The sequence below is a fragment of the Equus asinus genome, chromosome 24 (assembly GCF_041296235.1).
Source record: "Equus asinus isolate D_3611 breed Donkey chromosome 24, EquAss-T2T_v2, whole genome shotgun sequence".
In the NCBI taxonomy this organism is placed as follows: domain Eukaryota; kingdom Metazoa; phylum Chordata; class Mammalia; order Perissodactyla; family Equidae; genus Equus; species Equus asinus.
Window position 1 is genome coordinate 65,761,055 of NC_091813.1, and position 25,075 is coordinate 65,786,129.

General features: G+C 38.3%; 1 long non-coding RNA gene across 2 annotated transcripts in view; it reads right to left on the reverse strand.

Annotated features, from left to right (window-relative positions):
* Positions 1–1,024: 1,024 nt before the first annotated feature.
* The window catches only part of LOC123279614 (uncharacterized), a 41,430-nt gene continuing 17,379 nt past the window's right edge, over positions 1,025–25,075 (reverse strand). The window contains exons 2-5 of one of the 2 annotated variants that reach the window (XR_011497743.1): positions 20,005–20,109; positions 6,382–6,585; positions 5,667–5,741; positions 1,029–4,318 (exon numbers count right to left, since the gene is read on the reverse strand). This is a non-coding gene — a long non-coding RNA (uncharacterized lncRNA). Of the gene's footprint in view, positions 5,742–6,381; positions 6,586–20,004; positions 20,110–25,075 lie in introns of both variants that reach the window. The other variant, XR_011497742.1, reaches the window with a different exon arrangement.

The following is a 25,075-nucleotide window of genomic DNA, read 5'->3' on the forward strand; positions in this document are numbered from 1 at the left end:
ATCCTGGGTGCGGACATGGCACTGCTCGTCAGGCTACGTTGAGGCGGCGTCCTACATCCCACAACTAGAAGGACCAGCAACTGAGATATACAACTGTGCACGGGGCGGGGGGGGGGGGGGGGGGGGGGGGTTGGGAGATAAAGCAGAAAAAAAAAAAAAGATTGGCAACAGTTGTTAGCCCAGGTGCCAATCTTTACGAAAAATGAGTAAGGATATATCAACTAACTTGACCTAGTTGACACAGAACACTAACAATGGCAGGATGCATAGTCTTTTCAAGTGTACCTAAAATGTTTCCAAAAATGGGCCTCTAAAAACCAAGTTATAATCAATTCCATGGGACTGAAATCATACATGGTATGTTTTTTGATGAAGATGGAATTAAAATAGAAATCAATAACGAAAGATATATATAAACCCAAATACCTGGAAATTATGAATGTACTCTCAATAACATGTTTCCAAGTAATTTTGGAATCATACAGCAGGCTTCTAAATTTCTTTGGTGTCCGAAGAAGTAATTATAAGAAAAATTAGAAACGTTCTGAACTGAATGTTACTGAAGACATGAGGGATCTAACATCCATTTTTTTACACACTTACCTAGAAAACTGGCATCTCGTGAACATTTGAAATCAAATACTAGGGACGAGGGATGTTAAGAGATGAGGGTAAGATGGTCTCACCAGCTGCAGTGAGACAAACTGCCCTTATGTCCATTGCGTGTTTTTAGCACATGCTTTTATGTCATTAAAATATTGATTTCTAAAAGCCAGCACATCTGCCTTCATCCATGGGACTAAACGTCCCCTTAGATGGAAACAACCAAGATTTCCATGCTTTTAACTACTCAGGGAGATTTTAAGGGAAGTTATTTTTTTAAACTAAATATATGTATATCCTATAGCATATATGTGAATGCATACCTATTCTATATCATATATAAAATATATCAATTTGTCACAGGTTTTTCCAGCCTGTGATCTATGATCCTAGAGGTATGATGAGCCTCACTGAATATTCAAATTTTGCAAGTGTATGTGCATTTCTCTGGAGAGGGGTATGTAGTGTTCATTAAATTCTTAGAGGAATTCATGACTTTATTCAAAACTTTAATTCATTCAAAACATTACAAATCAATTTTAGAGATTACAGTATATTTCAGTGCTATTCTTTACTCTCCACTATTCTCTCCCCTCCAGTGACCTGTTAGAGTCTTGGTCTGTTATTGGCGTTTTGGATATCCAAGTGGTGAACATTGCAAAACGCTGAGAATAATCCTTTTAATGCAACGAATGACCAGATGTGATAACATAACACAGCCCTGTTTGAGACTCTTGACTTGTTTAAAATTTAAGTAGCATTACATCTCTTTACAGAACTGGCTTAGAATAAGCATGGAAACAGCTTTTATGCTGTCTAGGAGGCCAAAAAATAAATGCAACTCTGCACATTTTTTATTTGAAAGCATTCACAAATGACATGCAAGCCATAAACGTTGGCCCAAAGCCACAGCTAAGCATTGTGTTAAAAAACACTGTATGTTTTTAAGCCAAAAACTATTTAGGAATCAGTTCTTTGTTTCCTAATTATTAAATTAGGAATAAAACCAGGAAAAAAAATATGTCAAAAGGGATATGCTTTAAGTATTGCCTTTCAGTGTAATATTCATGACAACTTTTAAAAATCCAAACAAAATTCATCCACGGCCTATGTAAACAGCCATGCAAGACTGAGAAGATGCTTCCATTTAGATTAACAACAAAATGGTGCTAGAGGCAGCTTGGTGACACATTGAGAAATAAAATTAATGAAATAGCTGTGTAGTAGGAGAAATGATTCTACACACATGGCTGAATGCTTCTGCTTAGATTAATGTTTTCCTGCAAATAAAACTGGTTATCATCTAGTTCAGGTCAAATAATGCAGCTATAAAGATGAAGCTACAGTAAGCAAGGTATTTAGTCATTCAGAGCCAAGAGATGAGAGTTATTCTAGAAAAATGGTAAATGAGCAGAAACACTTTGGAATCTCTAACTACAGCACATATAAAAGTTTTAACCTGTATGACAGTGGATAATGAAACCCCAAAACAAATCCAAATTTCAGTGTCTTCAACGTATATGTGTCAGCATTATAGATCATGGAAATAATACATATCTTATTTGACACACCATTTAAATATATATAGCTCTCCACTATCTCTGAGTAAAGTGTTGACATGCCACTCACCCTTAATCATGATGCTAACATCTATCTTGGAATCCACTTCCATCTTAGAAAGATTTAGTAAGACGAACATGGGTAGGTACCGCTAACAAGTCTTGATAATTTGCTTTCAGAAGGGGAAAGTCTGGAAATGACATCACAACTAAAACATCCTCTTTGAACCCAAAAGTCGAGATTAGCAATGCATTTTTCACATTGTGTGCTTTGCTTCAGGGTTCCATCAGAGGCATAATCAATTTATTAATAACTATATAAATGAATATAAGTGGAAGATTTATGAGTCCAGGGAAAGAGACACTGAGAAGGCAGTGTCACCTTGCCTGCTGTCTAAAATTGGTCTCAGGAAAGTCCAACAGACAGTGTCATCACCTCGGAGGACTTCTCTTCCCTGACTGTCCATCTGTCATAGAATTGCCACATTCTTAAGCCGTGTTTCGTAACTTCGTCTGACTCTAAGTACTTTGAGCTGTGGTTTAGGTCCATTTGCTTTTTTTCATTCCCCAGTGGAGATTCCCAAATGACACAGAAGTGCGAGGAGGAGCTCGAGGCATTCTGAGAGATGGTGTTCGGCAGTCCTAATTGTTGTCAGTGGGGAGTGACTTCCTCAGCCTTCCGCTGTCTTGGACCAGTGCACAGAACCTGCAAACCCAAAGGCCTTCAGGGCCAAGTGGGTCACGTGAGGTCAACAGAGAGCAGAGGTGTGGGGCCCTTGGTAGACGAACAACCACTATCCGTATTCACCTGTCACCTTATGAAAAGAACACTAAGTGTAGCTTTTCAAGGTTATTTTCAAGACAAACTAGAGATCTGAATTTTTGTATTAATAGTCCTGATTGCTAAATACAGATACTAATTCCAAATTTCTCAACTATTGTGTAGGCCTAATATTTCACGAGTCTGTAACCTCTGGAAAAAGATCTCTTGAAACTGGCTTTGGCCATGCGGCCACGTACCTGGACGAGTGACATCATCTGTAGGATGGGTGAGAACGTCGCCCTAGCAGCAGCCTCTGGGGTCCTTTGTAAGGTGGGCATTCATCACATCTGAGGTATAATCATCCTCCCCACATCAGATCAGTACCAGCTCTCGGACATGGACATGGCTTCTGCCCTCACCACTGAACAAAGGATCATGTGTACATCACTCTGTCAAGACCCAGTGTGACGAGCTTTCTGTATTCGATTCCACAGCACTGACTTTTATTAATTTAATGTAAAAAAACTTGGCACTTCTCATTAGAAAATCAATTAAGATTCACTGTAGAAATATTAGTAAATACAGAGAAACAATAGGAAATCTCTTTAAAACATTTATATTCCCACCAGGTACCTTGATATAGATCCTTTTAAGTCTCTTTCTAAATGTATTTTTTTTTTTTTTTGAGGAAGGTTAATCCTGAACTAACATCTCTTGCCAATCTTCCTCTTCTTTTACTTGAGGAAGATTGTCCCTGAGCTAACATCTGTGCCAGTCTTCCTCTATTTTGTATGTAGGTCACTGCCACAGCATGGCTTGACACGTAGTGTAGGTCCATGCCTAGGATCTGAACCCACAAACTCAGGCTGCGGAAGCAGAGCACGTGGAACTGTAACCACTCAGTCACGGGGCCGGCCCCAGTGGCCTGACTTTTTTACTTAATATATTATTCAAGAAATACTGACTTTTTTAAAGGAATATAAATGCAATTCTTATGATAAGATTAATTTCAATTCACTATGTTCAACGTAAGCACGAATATGTCCAATTTGTCGAGAGGATCAAAAAAACAAAACAAAACAAGATACAAAGGAACCTTTGCCCCCAAAAAACAGCTTCCCTCCAATCATCCACTAACTTAATGATAGAATTTTCAAAATGTTGAGAAATCTAGGATTATTACCCTATACTAATAAAGCCTTAGATATCTAAAGCAAAAATAGATCAAAATATGTTCATCATAACATGAGGGACATGATTTAGATGTAAAAACAAAATACTGGAGAATGTAAGTTGTGAGTCTGAATAATGAACCGAGGCAGGGGCAGGGGGAGGACGGAGAGACAGGAAAGTCATTGCCACCAACTTTGAAAATTCTTTAGTGCATATGTGACTGGAACAAGAAAAAATAGATATAAATCATATATCGTAATATGTAATAAATATATTTATGTATTATATATTAATATAATAAAGCATATGTTAATAATATAAGCAAAATGCCAAGTATTTTGAACTCTCTTCTTTACTAAATCTCTTACTGATTGAAACTAACAACATTTTCTTATTAATTTGGGATTCAGCAGTGGTACAAATTTCTGTTCACATTTTCCTAGAAGGTGCTAATTAGTGAAATAAATGACCAATAGACTAATTCATAGCTGAGAAATAAGAAAGCAACACTTTGGAAGGTTATCTTTACTATATCTCCATTCTTTGGCCTTCTCTTGACAAAAACTGACTGTGTTACGAAAACACAAAGCCAAGAGCAGACGAGTCACAAAGCTACCGTGAAAAAACTCTTAGACGATGCAGCAAGACAGTGAAATGTTTTTCTTAGAAAAAAATTCTCTCCCTTTCAGCAGCTCCAAGTACTAATATAGACTTTATTTGCAAACACGTTTCCTTCTTAGATCTGTTTTAAATAAAATCTGATTGCTTTAAAAGTTTTTCTGTTTTGCAGAAAAACATGTATTACTGGATTTGATCTGTTCAATAGAATTTCATGGTTTCCCCTCAAAGTTGTGTGCACCAATATTGGGTCCCATCAGTCTAACAAAAAAGACCCACAAAAAAATCTATTAAAGATGCCGTGTCACTAGTCTCATACTAATATTCAGACATTATTCGGCCCATCTGAAGTTGATAGAGCTTTCCATGTTTTCATTTGCTTCAGGTATGCAAACCACTGATTCTTCTCGTCCCCGCTAAGCATCCTGTCCCCCATTTCTGAGATTAAATAAATCAACTTTATGAAACCATCTTGCAATACAGATGCTTCCTTTTCCCAACCCACATATTCTTATAAAAATTTAACAAGAAAATTTTAAAACATTTCGTCAGCATTGTTTTTACAAAGCAACTGTTGGTTATAAACAGTCTTTTAGGTCTCAAGGAGATTTAAGACACTTCAAAGACTTCATCTAAACCCCTAAATCCAGGTTGCTGACATGTATCTTCTAAGACACGGCATGTTAAGTTTAATGCTTAAAAATTTTTTAAAGTGTTTTCTTAGGCACTGGAAAAATTTTGACTGATCTCCTTCTAAGATACAGACATTTGTGGAATTTCCATTTTTATTAGTTCTTTTCTTTTCAAAAGATAAAGAAACTAGTGCCTATGTTCACTGTTTTTACATAAACATCTTTGAACTTGTTTAAAGAAATAACACATTTCATCTGCCCAAGACAATGTATATTAATATATTTTGATGCATGTTAAAAAAAGAAATTCCTCACAACCTGGGTCTCACAGATGGTCCTCTCGGTTTCTCTTCTTATCAGGAAAGAGGTTAATCTGTTTTCTTTTAGTATATCCTATGGGTCAGTGGCAAGAAAAAACAAATAAAGGCTGTCTTGATAATTATTAGAAGTTTGTGCAAATATTAACTGTAAGAACCATGCTAATCTGAACTGCTCAGTTAATATTCATGGTGATGTTTTTTAAATTCTGATTTGAATAATTTATAAAAGCATGCACAATGGTGAGTCTTTATTTTAAACTAAAAGTCATAGTGTATGTTTTCTCCCCTAAGCTTTAGGTGATAATGTAAATGGGGTTTACCGTGGAAAGTTTGGGTTATTTGAAACCACAATTTTTGAGGACACTATTTTTTATTTCACAAGAAAGCTTCAGTTGGATCAAATAAATAATTCGTCAGCTTTCCGCTCTTCTTTCCATTAGTAAGAAAGAACTATAAGGAACAGTGATTTATTTTTTCTTGTTTTAGTACATATTTTGAAGTTTTTATAACCAAAAGGAACACAGATTGTTCTTTAAAGATTCGTTTCTTCTAAAATAAAACAACGCATAGCTCTCATCACTGACTGAATGTAGTCCCCTCAGTTTTGAAATTGGAGACGAAAAGAAGCAAATGTTTGTCTGTTTTTATTCTAATGCCCACTCTATTTATCCATGCAGAATTGCAGAAGCTTTCAGAGGCATTCATTTACATACCTATTTTGCCCAATGAGATCTGTAATCTTCCCATCTTCCCATACAATTTACAGAAAGTGGTAAACGCTTAGCAGGACGCTGAAGGGGCATCAATAAAAACATAATCTTATTGCGAGATTTATTCAGAATTAAATCATGGCTGTAATTATTCTTTGCCTTGTTCTTTCTGCATTTTCAAATTTTTTCAAAATGGATGAAATGCACCTAGAAGAAAGAAGACAATTCGAATCATGGTTTCTAAAGTCCCAAGGAGTTCTGGCAGATTAAACACCACGAATTTCCTAGTCCAGCTCTCAAAACATACAGAGACATCAATAGCAATAAAAACCAAAATTTTGTCCTCCCTTCACAAGATGTTTTGTAATGATTGCTGCTAAAATAATACTGTACTTATAGTGAAAACTGGTATTGAAACTGATAGTGAAAACTTAGTCTGTCTCCTATTACAAAATTAACACTTTAATTTTCTTTTTTATTTCATACTAATAATCCTAAATAAGAATCTTTCTTTTGAGCACTTGTGTGCCTACTTTTGTTAGTTACCAGAGAGCAGTAAGTTGCAATTCTTTTTTAGCTCCTATTTGACTCTCTCTCACACACACCACACACACACACAAACACACACACACAGACTCCCAGCACAGAGTTGTGTATCAGGGCACATGGTAATTTTCAATCAAGCCGTCGTTGACACTTCCTGGACAGTCATGGCGTTAGTTAGGCAATGACTCTCTGTCTGTAATTCTTCAACTCATAAGGTTACAAAAAGAATACTTTTTCTAGTTCATACACTCAGACCCCAGGTTCCTACGGGGGGAAGATCAGTGTTGACCCCAGTGGCTTTGTCGTTCTCTGTATTTTCTTCAAGATCCAGCCCCCATCCATCAATAGAGAATCTCCAAAAGACTTATATAAACATTTTTAAGTTCCCTATGAGATACATGCTTATTTTCCTGTTACTCATTCCCTATTCCCCAGAGCATGAGCCTTGACGACCTGTGTAGTAAAGTAGCCCAAGCTGTTTAACTGTCCAGATAATAATAGTAACTAATATTCTTATAATGCAAGGAAACAAGAGAAAGGGTGATAAGTATCATTAGAATAAAATGCAAATTATATAACTAGGTCGCCAAAGACTATGCTAAATTTCTCCTGCCTTCTTATATAGACAACAGATGTTCTAGATTTTATGGTGTATCCATTGCATCATTCATTCTTTCGTTTATTCACTTATCCTTGTGTTTTTTAATTGAAAACCAGTAGACCTCCATATAATGGTTTTAGAGAGTGATGCGTGTGCTACTAATGTCAATATAACTATAATGAGATTAATTACTGTATCCTATTCTGAGGAGAGCTTGTCAGGTGGCAAGTGTCCTTCGATATGTAAATAACATGGAGTTATAAATCTCTGTATAACTAAGACGATAAGCACCTACAGCTACAAGAAGGACTAAGTTTATGCATATCCATGTAAGGAAGTCAGGTCTCATTTCTTTTCTTGCAAAGGAAATTACCAGAGAACCATTCTGCCTTGAAGAGTCCTATGCCTAGGAAACCCAAGCACATCAAATAGCTTTAACGCTCTTCATTGCACCGAGGCATCTTCCTCTGGTATTTAGCACCCCACGATGTTTTGTCCTGTGCAAGAGCACACTTGGAACCAAGCTCTCCAAAGCCCAATCCTTGCTGTGCAGGGTCCCTTTTGAAGTGCTAGACAGGAAAAGAGGGTCACAAGCCTTGGCCAATTAAAGGTCGACTGAGTGGAATGTCTAAAGCATAGATGCATTTAGTCAAAATGACACAGGAGAGAAGGGGAACTGGAAAGCCCTGAAGATCTGTTGGATTTCATTGCATTGACTCTGAACCTCACGTAGCTCAGGATAGCCCGTGTTTTCTTTCGAATGAAACGTAATCCCGGATCTGGACTGCTGAAGTTAGAGAGAGTCAATGGTATTTTTTCCAGGATTATGATTTTAACCCTACCTCCATAGCTGAGCCTGAATATCTAGAATCTCTCTCTTTAAAATTCCCTCTTGCAAGTGGAATGAGACCTGCTTTATTTCCTCTGAAACATCATATACATTGAGATTTTTACAAAAGTGTTGCTGATACTACCAAAGTGGATTTTCTCTGTCCGAATTATCTACAATCATTAACTATATAATAACCACCACCAGCACGATAACTCACTTTGCACAATGGAAACTTTAATTAGGTTGGAATTGAGTCAGTTCTATAGTTTCTCAACAGAACCAACTGCATTTCAATGACAGGAAACTGTTGTGAGCTACAGATTATGCTCCATGTAATTTTTGAGTTCCCAAAAGGTCTCAGGTATTCTAAGAGGTGCTAGGTGAATCTATGTAATAAATCCCTGTAACAAATAATATCCTAAAGCAAAAAGATTTTAATACTTATGTTTGGAAGCTATATTTAAATATATTATACACGCTTAACCTCTCTCAAATGATGCCACGATTCAAGAGTGGCTCAGGCTTGAGCAGTATTTTATCTATTTTAATGAGGAGAATATAAATCCTTAGTTAAATAAAAAACAAGTAGAAGAAGCTCATCAACGTCAACAAGATCAGCACTGTGTTGACAGGCAATCAATAAATATCTGCTGCATGAATGAATGTCTGACCCTTTTTTACAAAGAACATGTACAAGTGCTAACAGCTGTCATTCTGTCTAGTATCGTACCATCTGCTCTCCTTGGAGTTCAACTTTGGAAACAATAAATGTTTTAAAATGCATGTTGGAGCCAGATGCATCACACTTGCAAGGCAGAACACCAGAAGCATTCTACCTACGTGCTTAAGAATGCAAATAAGCCTGCAGTCATAGAAATCAAATGCACTGGTAGCACCAAATCAAAATAGGCTGAAGCAGCTCTGCCTACCAAATGGAGGAGAATACTGTCTAAAGCGTAAAGTGGATATTCCATAGGAATATAGGAATTACAACAGCAAGCAAGCATTCAAGAATTTAGGGTTAGCCGTCAACAAAAGAAAAAACATCATCCAATGCACTAGATGGAAAGCCCATAAGCAAATAGAGCTAGTTTCTAATACTTGAATATAGCTTAATTTGGTTAACTTTATTAATTTGCCTATCTGCAAACAAAAATAACTTTTTCTGTTTTCCAGGTCTCTTTCTTCTAACTGGTTCAAATAAATAGACAAATAACTTTAACTCCTACGGTGCTTCCTAACAATTCACAGCCTGGGAAACAGGCAGAAAAACAGGGTTAGAATTTTGTTTTTTTCAGGGTGGAGAGCAAATTTTCATAGTGTCACGTGGACACACAGGTCAAGCTGTGCTTGTCACTACCTACATGAGCAAAGTGGAACACAACCGTTTGTACTCTTGTTCACAGCATTATTCCTAGTAGTCCAAAAATGGAACTAACTCAATGCCCATCAACTGATGAACAGATAAATAAAACATGGTCTATCCATACAGTGGCAGAGTATTCAACCATAAAAAGGCATGAAGGACTGATGCAAGCTACAACCTGGAGGAACTTCAAAGACATTATGCTAAGTCAAAGAGGCTAGTCACAAAAGAGTAAATGTTATGTGATTCCATTTATATGAAATGTCCAGAATAGGCAAATCTATAAAGATGAAGTCCTTTAGTGGTTGCCTAGAGCTGGGATGGGAAGGAGTGACTGTTAATGGGCAGAGGGTTTCTCTACAGTGGAGGGAGGATGAAAATATTTTAAACTAGATTGTAGTGATATTTGCACAACCCCATGCATATACCAAAAGACCTTGAATTGTATACTCTAAATGAGTGAAATGTGTGGTATGTGAATTATATCTCAATAAAGTTGTTTTTCAAGAAGCAGAAGGAAGGTTTGAAGAATTATCTGGGTTTAGATCTGTTATTTGAAAGCACAATTATTTAATTACTTTTCTACACAAATCAAATTCGCTAGAAAATTACCTTCAGCTCTTTTTTTTTGATAACGTGATTCCTGTATTTCAAAACTATTTTTAAACTTTTTTAAATCTCCCTTTGAAAGAAATCTGAAAAAGTTACAAAATGTGACAGACATTTTAAATAAATTATGTCAAAGTAGGATAACCAAAAGTGATACCATCATCACAATTGGCATGAAATTATCTTAATGTTTTCTTCCCCATTCCCTCGCTGTTGCTCTTGTTCTGTTCCAGTGCTGTAATAAGTGGCCTCAACCGTTCCAAAAGGAAGTTTGCTTTCATGCTCGTCAGCATTACCCTGAAGCTAATCATTTACCTTGGGGGTTGTCCAAAAATGATTTCTTTTTAGGATAAGTTAATAAAATCTAAAACAAAACTGTTATGCTCTGTCACCCACCAAAATACTCTGGAGTAAAAAAGAACACTCAGTTGGTCGACTGTCCTTGCACAATGTCACTGTCAAATGAATTCCATAATGGACAACTCGGAACTGTAACTCCGTAATCCCGAGAAACTCCCACCGGCTCCTGGTCCCTCCCCCGCACCTTCTAAGAGGTTCAGGAAACAGCAATCGCAGCATCGACAGCTGGCTCTAACTTGCAGAAGACCTGTATGTTCTCCTTGGTCTTCTCCTTAAAATCATCCTAGCTTTTGAAGCTTGAAGATGCTGTCTTTAAGCTGCAATTTTCCTATGCCTGTATTTTCTGCCATGTCTTTTTGGCAGAGACACAAACTGGGAAACATAAACAGGAACTACCTCAAGTAACAAAAATTGTATGGCGCCATTGGCTCCACAGAGAGCTCCAAATCTCTGAAATGTGGCAGATCTTTTCCCACAGGAAGGTCTTAATAACTCCCGGCGTATGTCTATACCGTCTCTGTATCCACGGTTTAAACTCCATCTCTGACTAACAAATCAGGCGAGTTCTCCAAAACTGATTCATAAAACAGGGAAACTCTATGCTCAACAGAGTTCCAGAAGTTCATCCGTGAGAGTGAAGCCGCAGTAGGAAGGAAGACGTGAAGCATCACGGGTCTTGATTGAAGATTGCGCCCCACGCCGGCTGAGCCAACCTCACGCTGTCCAGGTGACAGGGACGCTGGAGCTGGAGCGAGGCCTCCGCTGACTCCCCTCTGGAGCTATCAACCCAAACGAGTGCCAGGAGCAGTTATGAGAACCTGGAGCTCTGCTCACGGGCACAAAGGCAGGGCCGACGAGAGCACTCCCCCCTGCCCCCGCGAGCCTTATCTTCCCCTTCAAAAGACAGCCATTTTCAAACATAATCACCTAAAAGTATCCACTATCTTTCCAACGAACTTAAATGTTTAGAAATATAAGCCCAGCATATTCTTCATTTTCAGCGTTTTATAAAGAGTTTTGCATAATAATCATATGCAGGCCAAATGATTTGCAAAGAGTAAAATTTGAAAAGAATCTTAGGTAAGAAAATTGAACAAGAAAATCCAATAACAGCTAAAAATATGTTATTATTAAACTATTAGGTTTTGCTTTTGTGAAGAGAAATGTCATAATATTGTTTTTATTTGTTCAAATAAAACCCACCTGACACTCTTGCAAATGTTTAGGAAAAGAAAGTCCATCTCCCCTTATATTTATCATTTCTCTCAGCATCCCTGCCGTCTACACGCATATAACGGGGTCATCTTCTTGAACGACTTACTTTACTCATGAAATGTAAATGATATCTGGAAATAAGTCCATTGCAAAATTATGTTACCTGGAATCTTTCTAGTAGTTTATTTGATTATCATCAAAATAAAATGAGTGAGATTTCCTGCTTTCTTCAGATTTGGTTTTGTTTTGTTTTTTGCTTCAATAACGGTTTTAGAAGGAAATGGAATAATTCTGTTTTACTTTAGATCCTCTGAAGTTTGCTTGAAGACCTGCTGGACCCCTGTACAAAAGCTGCCTGTGGACCAGTCCTGGGCCTCACACTAATTCCGCAGACTTTGGGAATCAGGGCTGCGCGGAGCAGAGGCGGGGAAGCAACATGCAAGAGATAGCAATCATCGGGTCTATAAAGTGGTTCCACATCGTCCCGCCCAGCACTCAGGATTCACCGTAATTCCCGGTGTTAGCGCTCGCTCAGCGAGCGACAAGTTGACGGGGCAGAAGAAGGTGGGGAGGAAAATGACCCTGGAAGCAGAGTGTTGGTTTTACACCCGCTGGGTATCTGTTACAAGTGAATTTCCTCTGGCGCCAGCAGGTATTTTGAGCAGGCCTCCAGAGGGATCCCCGAGGGGAAGGATGGGAGTGAGGGAGAGGCAGCTCTAAGTGTGGGCATCAAAGCTTTCACGATCTCGGAGGAAATCGGTGAGATCCGGATTGATTGGCTCAAAGGCTGCAAGTGGGCTACGGAAGATATTTGGAATTTCTGAGGCTTAGAGAGGCAGGGGCGGGGGAGGAGAGGCAGGGAGTGAACAGGATCCCAGGGAAGAGAGACCTTCCCCAGGCCAAGGAGGTAAAATTCCAGACAAACCCGCAAGGAAGAGGAGAAGCTCTCTCCTGGCTTTTTAGCCCGGCCGCAGCTCGTGCCAGCTCTCTGGGCTGGGCGGCCCCCGCTGCCAGGGGCCCCGCGTGGCGGCAGGGGAGACCGAGGCTCGGGCTGTCGCCCCCTGGGGTCTGCTAGGCCGCGCCGGGAACGACCACGGCCCGCGGGGCGCTGGGGAAAAGGGGCTGGATTTATTTGCACTAGTCACTCCAAAGGGCTGGGGAGACAGCTATTTATCCGATGCGGGACCTTGACAAATGGACTGGACAGTGCGAGAGAGGACAGTCCCTCTGACCCGGGGCCGCGCTGGGGCGGAAGGCAGGGCCCTCCCACCTGCTCCCGACCCCCCGGGCGCATCGCGGCGACAGGCGCGTCTCCACCTGCGGCCAGGGGCCCTCTCCCGGCTGGAGGGGCTCGGCTTAGACTCCGGCCCTTCCGCGGAAGGGCCGGCCCCCTCTCCGGCGGCACCTTCTCCCCAGGTTCCCGGAAGGTCACCAAATCTGCGACCTGGCCGGGTTGCCCTGGAGGTGACCCAGTCCTGAGTTCACACTGGAGGATCCACCTTGGTAAAAATCATTTGGTCTGGCAGCATCCGGGTCATATATCAGAGAGGTCGTTTAAAAGTCTTTTCGAGTTTTTTGAGAGAACTGACAAATGATTTGAGCCTGAAATTTAATTCCACGTAATATGAAATGCACTCATAATGTGCTTACTGGTTCTTAACTGAAGATAACTCAGCGCCTGGTGTCACTGATTCTCCAGAAGATCTGATCAAAAGCCGACGACTCTTGCCTTTGCAGTGCATAGCCTGACGACAAGAAAAGAGCAAACCACTGCCAAATTCACTCTTTCTATATTCCAGAACTTAGTGTATTTCTTAGAATGTATTTCTGTCGTTAATATGTAAAGTGCTTTGCGTATTAAAGTCCTTTAGAAACAAAGACATTTGTACTAAATATCGACCAACAAAGATAAATAGGTGAATTTCTAACTTGAAATGCAATCAGGAGGAACTATTTTTCCAACAGCACATTGCTTTTAATGTAATTCAGTTTTGCCAAGGCTGCGTTATCTTGTAGCCCGAATATGTAAGGCTAGATCCCTAAATACGGAATTCTGAACAGGAGCTCAGACTATTGATAACAAGTAAACAATCACTTTGCTTTCAGGATCGGAAATAGCACTTTTTGGACAATCTCGAAAAAACTCTGCATCAAGCAGTGATGTTAATTTCTTTCATTGTTCGCCTTTATTTTGGTTAAAAACCTAAGACTGAGAGAGTAATTTGAATAAATTCTTTCTTATTCAGTAAAAGAAATCGAAATCGGATCCCACCAGTTAAAAAGATGAAAGTTGAGTGTGGCCAGAAGATGAGGGTTTTAGCCCTTTTGATGGAGACTATTTGAACCTGAAAATTTTGCGTGGCTATCTATCTTGCTAAAAGTCAGGGCGAGATAAAGTGTAATCTGGCTCTGATTTCTGCTGGAAAGAAAACATTGAAATGACTGCTCATTTATCACTGGAGCCGCCCTCCCCCTCTTCCACCTTGGTTTAATTGACAATGTAACACCGAGTTGTTTGTGTCTTCCCTTGACTGTTGGAAATGAAACCAACCCCGGTGAAGGCAGAGTTCTAAATTACCGGGTTTATTCTGTAAAGAAATCATAAGGAAAAAGTATAGGAAGTGGTTATAAAAACTCTACCCTCAGCAAGAGCAGTGGAGAGGCATGCAAATTCTGTGATGACTCATAAGGTTTTCCTTCTTGTCTGACTGCTTGGAGAATCTGCATAGGTAACCCTGACCAAGGGGAGCTTATTCCTAAACTGATTGCAGGAATACCTACTCTTGTGATTATGGGAATTAAAATGATTGCATCGTCTGTGTCCAGTCCAGACAGCTATTTTAGCCAAATAGACGCAGCATTTATTTCCTCTAAATACATCTCTAAAATCACAACAGAAAAAAAGTCAGTATGCACATATAATAAAATTCAATCTCAATTGTAATCATTTATATAATATTAGGACAATAATAGGATACCTTTTCTAATGGTCTAATTAGTCAGGATTTCTTAAAATGGTAATAGCCAATTTCGACAAGAGTCCAATGGAACAGCTACTCCCACAAAAACTGCTTGAGAATGTATAAATTAGAACAACCTAAAAATGTCCAAAAGTGTTCTTTAAGCGACTTTGAAATATATATACCCTTTAATCTAGTAATTCTATTTCAGGAATGTGTGCTATGGAAAGAATTAAGATTTGAATTAAGATGCACAAAGATTTTACTTAAGGGATACTCGTAATAACAAAAAGCTGGAAACAGATATATACATGAAAAATGATTTTGCCATTCAGTTATGTCATAGGAGAACATTTAATGACATACAGAGATATTTACAGCATGTAAGAGAAACTGGACTACTATAAAATATAATTCAATTCTTTGTGAAAAAAATTTATTCATAGAAAAGATTTGGGAAGATATATATGAAGGTGGTTTATCATAGGGGTGTGGTATTCTACTGTTTTGTTCAAAAGCTTTATATTATATATATTTACATATATATAATTTTAAAATAAAAAAACATTGTGCAATGAAAAGTAAGTCTTCCCTTTCATTTCTCTTATCCATGTTGCTATTTGAGTTGTTGTCTTCTTTCATACTGGTTTGTATAGTTCTTAATAGATTAAGGAAATGAGTCCTCTTTCTGTCATATATTTCCAAATACTTTCCCTATTTGAAATCTGTCGTTCGATTTTGTCTATGTTTAAAGCACGTGTGGAAGCACATTGATCCATCTTTCACTGCTCTCAGGGTCTATATTTGTTTGGGGCACCCCCTCACCTACACGCACACACACACTACATTTTTTAAAAGCTTCTCACTTTTCTTCTAGTAGTTTTATAGTTTTCATTTTGAACTGTCTCTAGTCCATTTAGAATTTATTTGAGTTAAAGAAGTAGAGATACAGCCTCTTTGTCCTAACACAATTTATTAAGGAATATATTTTTTCCTTGATCTAAAATATCACCTTTTTCAGAAATTAAATTTTCATTTACACTTGGATTTCTGGACTCTTTATATTATTCCAGTAGTGTGTCTGTGTACTCAGGTGTCAACACACAGTTATTTAAATTAATATAAATTTATAATATATTTTAATATAGGCTACTACTCCTCCCTTATAACTTTATTCCTTATTCTTTTTTTGGAATGTTCCCAACACTATAAGCTCCTGTACTTTCTGTATATTTTTATTGATATGGCATAAAATTTATTAATTAAATAGGGAGAAATGATGTCTTCAAAATATTGAGTCTTCAGATCAAGAACAACATATGTTTTTATGGGGGATTTTTATTTCTAATTTCTTTAAATATTCCTCAGAAAGTTATATAGTGCTCAGGAGGAATTATATTCTACTGGCTAAGAGTATAGGCTCTCAAGCTTATCAGACCTTAAGCAAGTTACATAAACACTTTGTATCTCCATTTTCCTGCGTGTAAAACAGAAACAATAATTGCACCTGCCTCAGAGAGTTGTAATAAGAATAGAATGAGTAGCTTCATTCAAAGAACTTAAAACAGCCTCTGGCAGTAGCAAGCACTCAATAAGTATTTCCTATTACTAGATGTTGTACGTAGCTTTTTCAAGTTTTTCCTAAGTATTTAATCTTTTGCAGTTGTTACTGTAAATGGAATCTTTTCTTCTTTTTTAATTTTCTAGCAGGTTGTTAGTCCTATTAAGAAAATTGTTAATTTTGCATGTCAATTTACAAATTGCATTCATTAGGTCTCTTATTCTTTCTATAGCTTTTCACTTGGTTCTCTTCAATCACCCAGGTATGTCATTTTATCATCTGAAAACAACTATAAATTGTCCTTCTCCTATGCAGTTTTACTGTTCTTCCTCTTGTTTAATTGCCTTGGCTAAGACTTCTAGAACCAGAACGAATAATAGTAGAGATAACACAAAATTTTTGCCCTTGACTTCAGTAAGAATGTGTCCAGTGCTTCATCATGTATTTTATCACATTACAGAATTTTGTTTAACTATATCATAATAAGATTTTTTAAATGAGTGGATGTTCAATTTTGTCAAATGACTTTAGCTCATATAGACATGTCTGTGGTTTTTTTATGTGACTTATTAACATAATGAATATATTAGTAGAATTAGTAGAATTAGTAGTAATAATATTAATATTAGTAGAATTCCTAATATTATACACTGTATTTGTACATATAAAAGCGTGAGTACATTTATGTGTATCCTATTAGTCTGTCCATATACTACTTAATTCTACTTATTTATATTTTGGTTAGGATTTTTGCAAAGGTTTACATGAAAATAAACTAGAGTTCTTGGGTACGGTGAATGGCTGTTATGAGTTCAAGTACACTAGCATTTTTTTTGGTATGAATATTATACTCCTTGCATGAAAATAATTTTAAAGCTGTTTCTTTCTATCCTCTGAAACTGTTTGAGTAATAATGGAGCTATCCGTTCCTTAGAGACTATAGAATTCCATGATAAAATTATCTAGGCCTGTTGCTTTTTGGTGGAAAGTCTTGACAACTTTTCAATTTCTTTTAAGGACTAATAGATTCTCTGGTTTGAGTTTTACTACATCATATTTTTCTACAAAATCATCAATGTTTTCATAGAGTTGAGCAAAGTAATCTCTTCAGATCATTTGGATTCTGTGGTTATCTATGGTCACTTTCCCATTCTCGTTTCTAATTTAAAACTTGTTTAACATGTAAGAACAATATTCACACTTACATTGCTCAGCTCTCATTTATTAATCAAATGGCAGTTTAGTAAAATGCTTTACACAGTCTCCTTGATATCTTCTTGTTTAGCTGCTCAAGAACCTCGTGAAATCAGCTATGGGTTACTCAATGCTTTGTATGAGCCAAGCTCTTCAAAGCAGATTTGACACGAACGGTCCCTTTTCATCTTCACAATAGGAACTGTTGGTACCCTCTGCTTTCCAGGTGGAGAAATGGAAGCCCAGAGGGGTCAAGTAAGTTTTCCAAAAGGGAGTAGCAGATTTCAAACATTGACAGTCTGACTCCAAAACCTATCTACTGTTAACCCTTATAGTGTACACCGTTCTATCTACCATGTTAGCCATACAAGTGAGCTCAAAATACACAAGCGCTAGCATGTGGTTTAGAAAATTCTCTAGAGAAACAATTCTTGTCTCCATAGCAGATCAGAGTAAGTTTTCATAATATCAGGCCATGAGAAAAGGCATGGAAGACACTACTCCTTTGTAAATATTTGAAATACCACATCAGCATATGTGCCATGCTCAACTATCTCCCACCAAAAACTAGTATTGGTCTTTACTCTTAAAAGCAATAAAATCAAAGGGTTTTAAGCAGAGAAGTGAATTGATTAGATTCGTGTTTCCAAAGATCACTCCGGCAGTGTCATGAAGAATGGTTAGAGGTGAGCAAGAAGGGATGTGGGGAGACCACTTGAACAAATCCAGTTGAAGTTATCAAGGTGAGGGAAGGGGTAGCTTGACACTAATGTTGGCTGGGAAGGTGGAAGAGGTGGATGATTTCACGGCTTTTGAGGAGGTGGAATCAACTGAATTTGGTGATGGATTATCCTATATGGAAGGTGAGAGAGAAAGAAGTGTCAAGAATCAGTCCTCTGTTTCTGGCTTCTGCAGCTGCTGCCGCTGCAGAGGATGAGGCTGGCTTGCTCTGTGTCCACGGCCTGGGATCAAAGATACCCTTAGGAACAGGATTACCTCAACTTTGAGACTCATGAAAATAGGAACATAATTAATAAGTTAATATACATATTGATATAATTATTATAAGTATATATACATTACAATGATACCAAACCATGTCCCTGAAATAATTTGAGTAATTATAAAAAGATGGATTCCCCAAGAATCCATCTCTGAGAGAACACCATTTCATCTGATAAAGAAAGGCATTCAGAATTTCTCCCCTAAGAAATATTTCTACCAGAAGAGGGTAATTAGGAAGCAGTGGGAGACAATGGAGAAATATCAATCAGAAAAACCTGGATTCCAGCAACTTCTCCCTGCTTCTGAATGAGTGAACTTGGGCAGATAATCTTGCCAAGTATTAGTTTTATGTCTGTAAAGGAAGACAATAACATCTACCTATAAACATTATTGTGAGGATTAAGCGTGACGACACATGTCAAGCAGTCAATCCACCTGGTACACAGTAGTTCTTTCCCTTCAAATCAGAAGTTTTTCAAATGACCACATTTGCTTTTAATAAACAAGTAACTCCTGAGAGTAAGTCAGCCAGTCCTTCACACCTTGGTGCAAATTACTTACTGCCTTTTAAAAAAAATAACACTCTTGGAGGCTAATATTGATGAAATGAGTTTGTAATCTTATAAATTCTTAATATCTAATGCAGAAAGAATTACTACAAAGGAGTATACAAACCTGTATTTCTATAAAATTACCAAGTGCACTGAAGAAACATAAAGTGTGATTTGGTCACAGAGAAATGTGGTCTTTTAAAAGGCATAGGACACAGGTATTTTTCTAATATATTCCTTTGCTTTGAATTTCTTTAAATATCATATGGTAGAAAGGCATTCTTAGAGTTGCATAACAGAGCTTAGCAGGTCCATAAAAATTATAACAATACATGTCTAATTCTGTTATAATAATCTTAAGAACTGCTCAAATATTTTAGTTACCTTGAAATTGATGTTTTCATTATTGTCTATTAAAATCCATAAATTAATGCCATGGCTTTGAAGTCATTTCATTATATTGAGACTTTCACGGTAAGTGGGTTTGCTCAAACTCATAGCATTGGACTGATAGCCTACAATTCCCTAAAAGGTCATGTTGCACAGACTATAATGATTAATTTCTCTAGAAACTTTAGGTTCAGATATAATCTAAACGATCAGAGAAATAATATATTTTACTTAGAGAAAAGAGAAGAAAAAGAACCATAATCCAGAGCTTACTAGAAACACAAGATAGAGTGTGTAACAGTAAGAATTAATACTTATCGAGCACTTAGGATGTGCTAGTTTGTGTGTGTGTATGTGCGTGTGTGCGTGTGAGATCTCACTTCATCCTCACGACAATCCTATGAAGCTTAAAGAGGTTAATAGTGTTCAAACTTACACAGCCAGAGAGAAAAAGAACCGCGATGACCCTTCCCCTGGCTCCAAACCTAATGGCGTTCTTCCACCTCTCATAGGTCCCCATCTCTCCGCAGCAGCCAGTTCACTGAAAGAAGACAAGAGTCGCAATAAACTAAGGTCTGCTTCAGAGCTGTCTATTTTGCAGTCAAACAAACTCAATTCTTTTATCTGGAGCACAAATTTAAATCTTTTAAATAGATTCACTCAGAGATACGCCTGAGTTCAAAACATGTGTGAAATGAAAGGAGAAAAAAAAAAGCCCATCCTACATTGCATCTGCTGATTGGCGCTTTGCAAGCACAGCCCACAGCCCTAAACAGCGTGCTGTGGCCAGCTAAGCACCTTGCATTCCAACCTGACGAATAAGGTGGAGATGAAGATGAGCGAGAGTCAGGTGAGTGATAAAGTGCACAGGGCCTTGTATGTTACTCGACTCACAGAAGGCTCTAACAAACGTTTGCTGAATGAAAAAAGGATCCTGAAGGACTGACGAGGCGCGGGTTGTTACAAGTGTTGATGGCGTCATTTTATACATTTCGGGAGTGGCCTGCTTGGACAGGAATAATCCCCGTTGTTTGTACTCTATACATTGATCAGTTTATTGTTTTTACAGTTTTATTAAAAGAAAACACTATTACGTGACTAAGAAATCAAAACCTACAATTTAAGAAAAAAGTCTTCAACCATTTCAGCAATGATTTCAAATTTACTTAATCAAAATTCTCACATTTAATTGAAATCACAAATCTAACACAGTAGGTATATTTAAACACCTCAAACAGCTTACACAATAATTATAAAACTTCTTCCTATACTGAAATGGATTAAAATGTATTAATACCTTGAATTTAAATTTGCTCCTTCATCATCCCTATACTTATTCTCATTTTTAAAATTATTTTCCAGGCTCTAGGCAGACAGTAGTGAAACTATTTAACAACCAGCACTGCTGACGAAGCAGACCTGCACGCCTGTGGTACTGACGCTCCCGAGCTCCCCACCTCCTGCCCCGTCAGTCAGTCATCCCAGGCATAGCCTCTTAGGAGCTAAATCAGGGGAGATCTGTGGAAGTGCAAGGGAGGATGGAGGAGGTTGGGGTGTTTACTGACCTGAAGGGAAGTATTTCAATGTTAACCACTGGTATAGCCATCGCTGTACTTACCAGCTGAGTACCAGCCTTTCTTATGATAAGACTACAACACTCAGAGAAGAAAGGCTATTTTTTCAGACCAGCCAAAGTTAACCTGGGTTATTAGCCAAGTGACCAACTGTACAGAGACAGTGTGTATTCACACCATCCAAGACGACTTGAACCCTAACCAAAGGTTATCTGATTGGCCCCTTTTGATGGTTGGATTTTGGCTACCATAAACTTGCAAAGAATATGAGGCTCTGATAGGTAATTTTGAGGTTTTGAGGAAGATTAGCAGCCAATCCTCCTCTTTTTGCTGAAGAAGATTGGCCCTGAGCTAACATCTGTGCCCATCTTCCTCTACTTTATATGTGGGACACCTACCACAGCATGGCTGGACAAGTGGTGCATAGGTCCTCATCCGGGATCCAAACCGGTGAATCCCGGACTACCAAAGCAGAATGTGCAAACTTAACCGCTCTGCCACCAGGCCAGCCCCACTGACAGATAATTTTCGCTATCTTACAAGCTTAGTTATTTTCTCTATTTGTTGCTTGCTTTTTAAGTTTTTTTTTTTAAGGTTTTGCTTTATTATCATTATAAAACCTTATTTTCATCCTCTTGCATAACTTGGGCCTGGACTGGTTTGATCAAGCTGGAAGCCTCTGAAAAGTCTGGTTCTCTGTAATCCCAATTCTTCCTTCTCATCAACAATCAGTGTTGACACGGAGAAGTTAGTTTGCAGGAGAAAGGAAAGAACTTAGTCTTGTACACGCTGCCTGTGAGACACATTCATATGGAAATGACCAGGAATCATATGAAAATTCATCCCAAGCTTTCAGGAATTGAATCCGGAGTAAAGACATAACTGGAGAACCAGGCGTATAGAAATGCCAGTGAAGACTTGGAACTGATTGGGATCATTAGATGTAAAAGGAAGAAATGAGAAAACTAGCAACAGAACCTTGAGAAATGCCCATATTGAGGTCATTTGTGTAAGAAGACAGTGAAAACAAAACAAATGATCAAAGATAATGTGAAGACAACATAAGGTACGTATGTCACAGAATCCAAGCAAAGACAAAATTTTAAAAAATATATACAGAGGAAAGTGATATCATTGTGTATAATAACAAGAACAAAATGTTAATAACCTAAATGCCCATCAATCATCAAGTGATTAGATTACGATTCTGTAATACCATAGACTGTTACACAACCATTGGAGTAAGGTAGACCTATGCTTGCTACCATGGAAAGATTTCCAAGTCATATTGTTAAATTTCCAAGTAAATCACAGATATATATATATAGAGAGAGAGAGAGAGTAATTCCAAATATGCAAAAGGAAAATAAAAAGCGTTGTATAATACATATGTAAGATATATATTCAGGCACATTTCTGTATATCTAGATCCATCAATTGATCAAGCAATCGATAGAGAAATATAGATAGAATAGAGTATTTGGTGGACTTTCAGGTTGACCACCACTCTGGAGAAGAGGGCTTGGGGAAAGTGTGACGTGGGACTTGTGTATTTTGATTAAGGTACTTTTGCTTTGTTTGAGGCCTTACAATAAAACTATGCTTATACAGTACTTGGATACAATGGTAATAAACTATGTATAATTTTTTATAATAAACCAATAATAAGCCAGCAACCAATGCTGTAGGAAGAAACCAAAGGGGATGAAAACCAAGCGGAAGGCCACTGTTTTTATCACTAGAAATTGGATGGAGGCCTTAAAAGAGCAAGTTCAGGACACTGGTAAGGAACGAGTCCTGATTACAAGGGTGAGAATAAGCGAAAGTGGCAGTCACAGGTATGTCTGACTCAAGATCCTTATCTATGCCTTTGGGAAAGACTATAGAGAACAGGTAGCCACAGGCGACTTTTTCAGGGTTAAGTCTGTGGAGTATCCGGTGAGCCTGTCAGAGCCACTGAGTTGCCATGAGGCCTTTGGCTGGAGCTGTGGGAGAATACTCCCTCTTCTGTATGGGAGGAGGGGATGGCTGGACCTTCAGGCAGTGATTCTGTTCCACCTGGAGCCCGCTACAGACGCCAACCCAGCAGACGGCAGAGGAGGAACATGAGTTGAGTTCGCCAACCCAGCAGACGGCAGAGGAGGAACATGAGTTGAGTTCTAGTGATGAATTTCAGGGCTAAACCTCAATGTGCTGAACCAACTATATCCTTGGACTTTTCACCTGTAAGAGCCAATAAATTCCCCTTCTTTGGTTAAATCATGCTGGGTTTTCTGTCACTTGTTGCAGAACCCACCCAAAAGGCCTATTTTTATTTGGGACTCTACCTAAATAACACAAGAAAGAACATCCTAAAGTGAATTTCACAGACAGCCAAAAAATTTAGTATGGCCATTAATTTCAGTGTCTGTCCCATCGTTCTCAACCAGCACAGCTTGCTAACCAACACAGAAATAACATTGGGCGTTTTGAATTTCACCGCCTCTCCTTTCCTTTCCCTCCTCTCTAATGGAGGTGCTTAATGAGTAGTGAAAAGTGCCAAAAGGTGAACGAGAAGACAACTGGATAATCAACCCCAAAGGCTAAAGCAGTGAACCCCAAAGCTATTTAGTCAAGTCAGTAAACCCTTGTTTGGCCTCACTGAAGTGTTCATTTTCAACAGGCAGCTCTTCCTGACATGCTGCTAAAGGGTGGATAGGAGATTTTTTTTTTGAATGTTAACATTTGAAATATTCAGTACTATTGAGGAATGGGCTTATTAGAAATATAAATCTGTTTCCACAGTATTTGAGAGGAAATCATAAGTGAATGACTTCTTAAAACCTAGGAGGTCGTTTCAGGCTTGTTTCGTGGTTTGATATCAGAAAGTACAATTATATAATATTTGATCCACACAAAAGAAATTATGCAACACATATGTATATTATGAAACATAGTAATAAAAAACACTGCGATAGACTGAATGCACCCGGCCCAAATTCATGTGTTAAAAGCTAATCCTCAGTGGGATGGTATTAGGAGGTAGGGCCTTTGGGAGGTGATTACGTCCTGAGGGCAGAGCCCTCATGATTGGGATTAATGCCCTTATAAAAGAGACCACAGAGAGCCCTCTCACCTCTTCTGCCGTGTGAGGACACAGTGAGAAGACCACCATCTAGGAATGAGGAAGAGGCCCTCACCAGACAGGGAATCTGCCAGTGCCTTGATCTTGGACTTCCTAGCCCCTAGACTGTGAGAAATGAATGTCTGTTATTTATAAGCCACTCAAGTCTACAATATTCTGTTACAACAGCCCCAATGGACTAAGACCAACACCTAGAACCACCATTCAATATAAAAAGTGGAACATTGCCAACACCAGTGACGCTATTTTGTGTGCTCCCCAAGTCATGTCCCCTACTGCCCCTGGATAAAATCGCCACTCTGGATTTTGTGTTCAGCGTTCCTTATGCTTCTGTGTTGTTTCATCCCATATATATGTATCCCTAAACAATCACACTATAGATAGTCTTCTATGGCTTGATTTTTCATTCAATGTTATGTTTCCATGACTCATGCATAATGTTGAGTACAGCTCTAGTTCATGTAATTTTCCCTGCTGTATAACATTAAGCCTTTGGTTGCCATCTTGTATGGTTATTCATTTTCTTCCTCTTTCTTCATACCCAATGTAACCTGGGGGCCTAGGGGTAGAAACAATCCATCCCAGTCAGTGTCTGTATAGAAAGATCACAGTAGGAAGACAGTTTCTCTTTCAGGAGTTATTGACTTAAAGAAAAACTTGCTAACTCATCTATTACAGCCTTCCCAGAACAAATTGCAGTGTTGTCTTCATAAAAAACCTAAGTAGAAACTATGAGGGACCATGGGGAAAATTCCCCCAAAACTGTAAGGAAAATGTCTCTAACTGTTCTAATCTTCACACTCCATTAT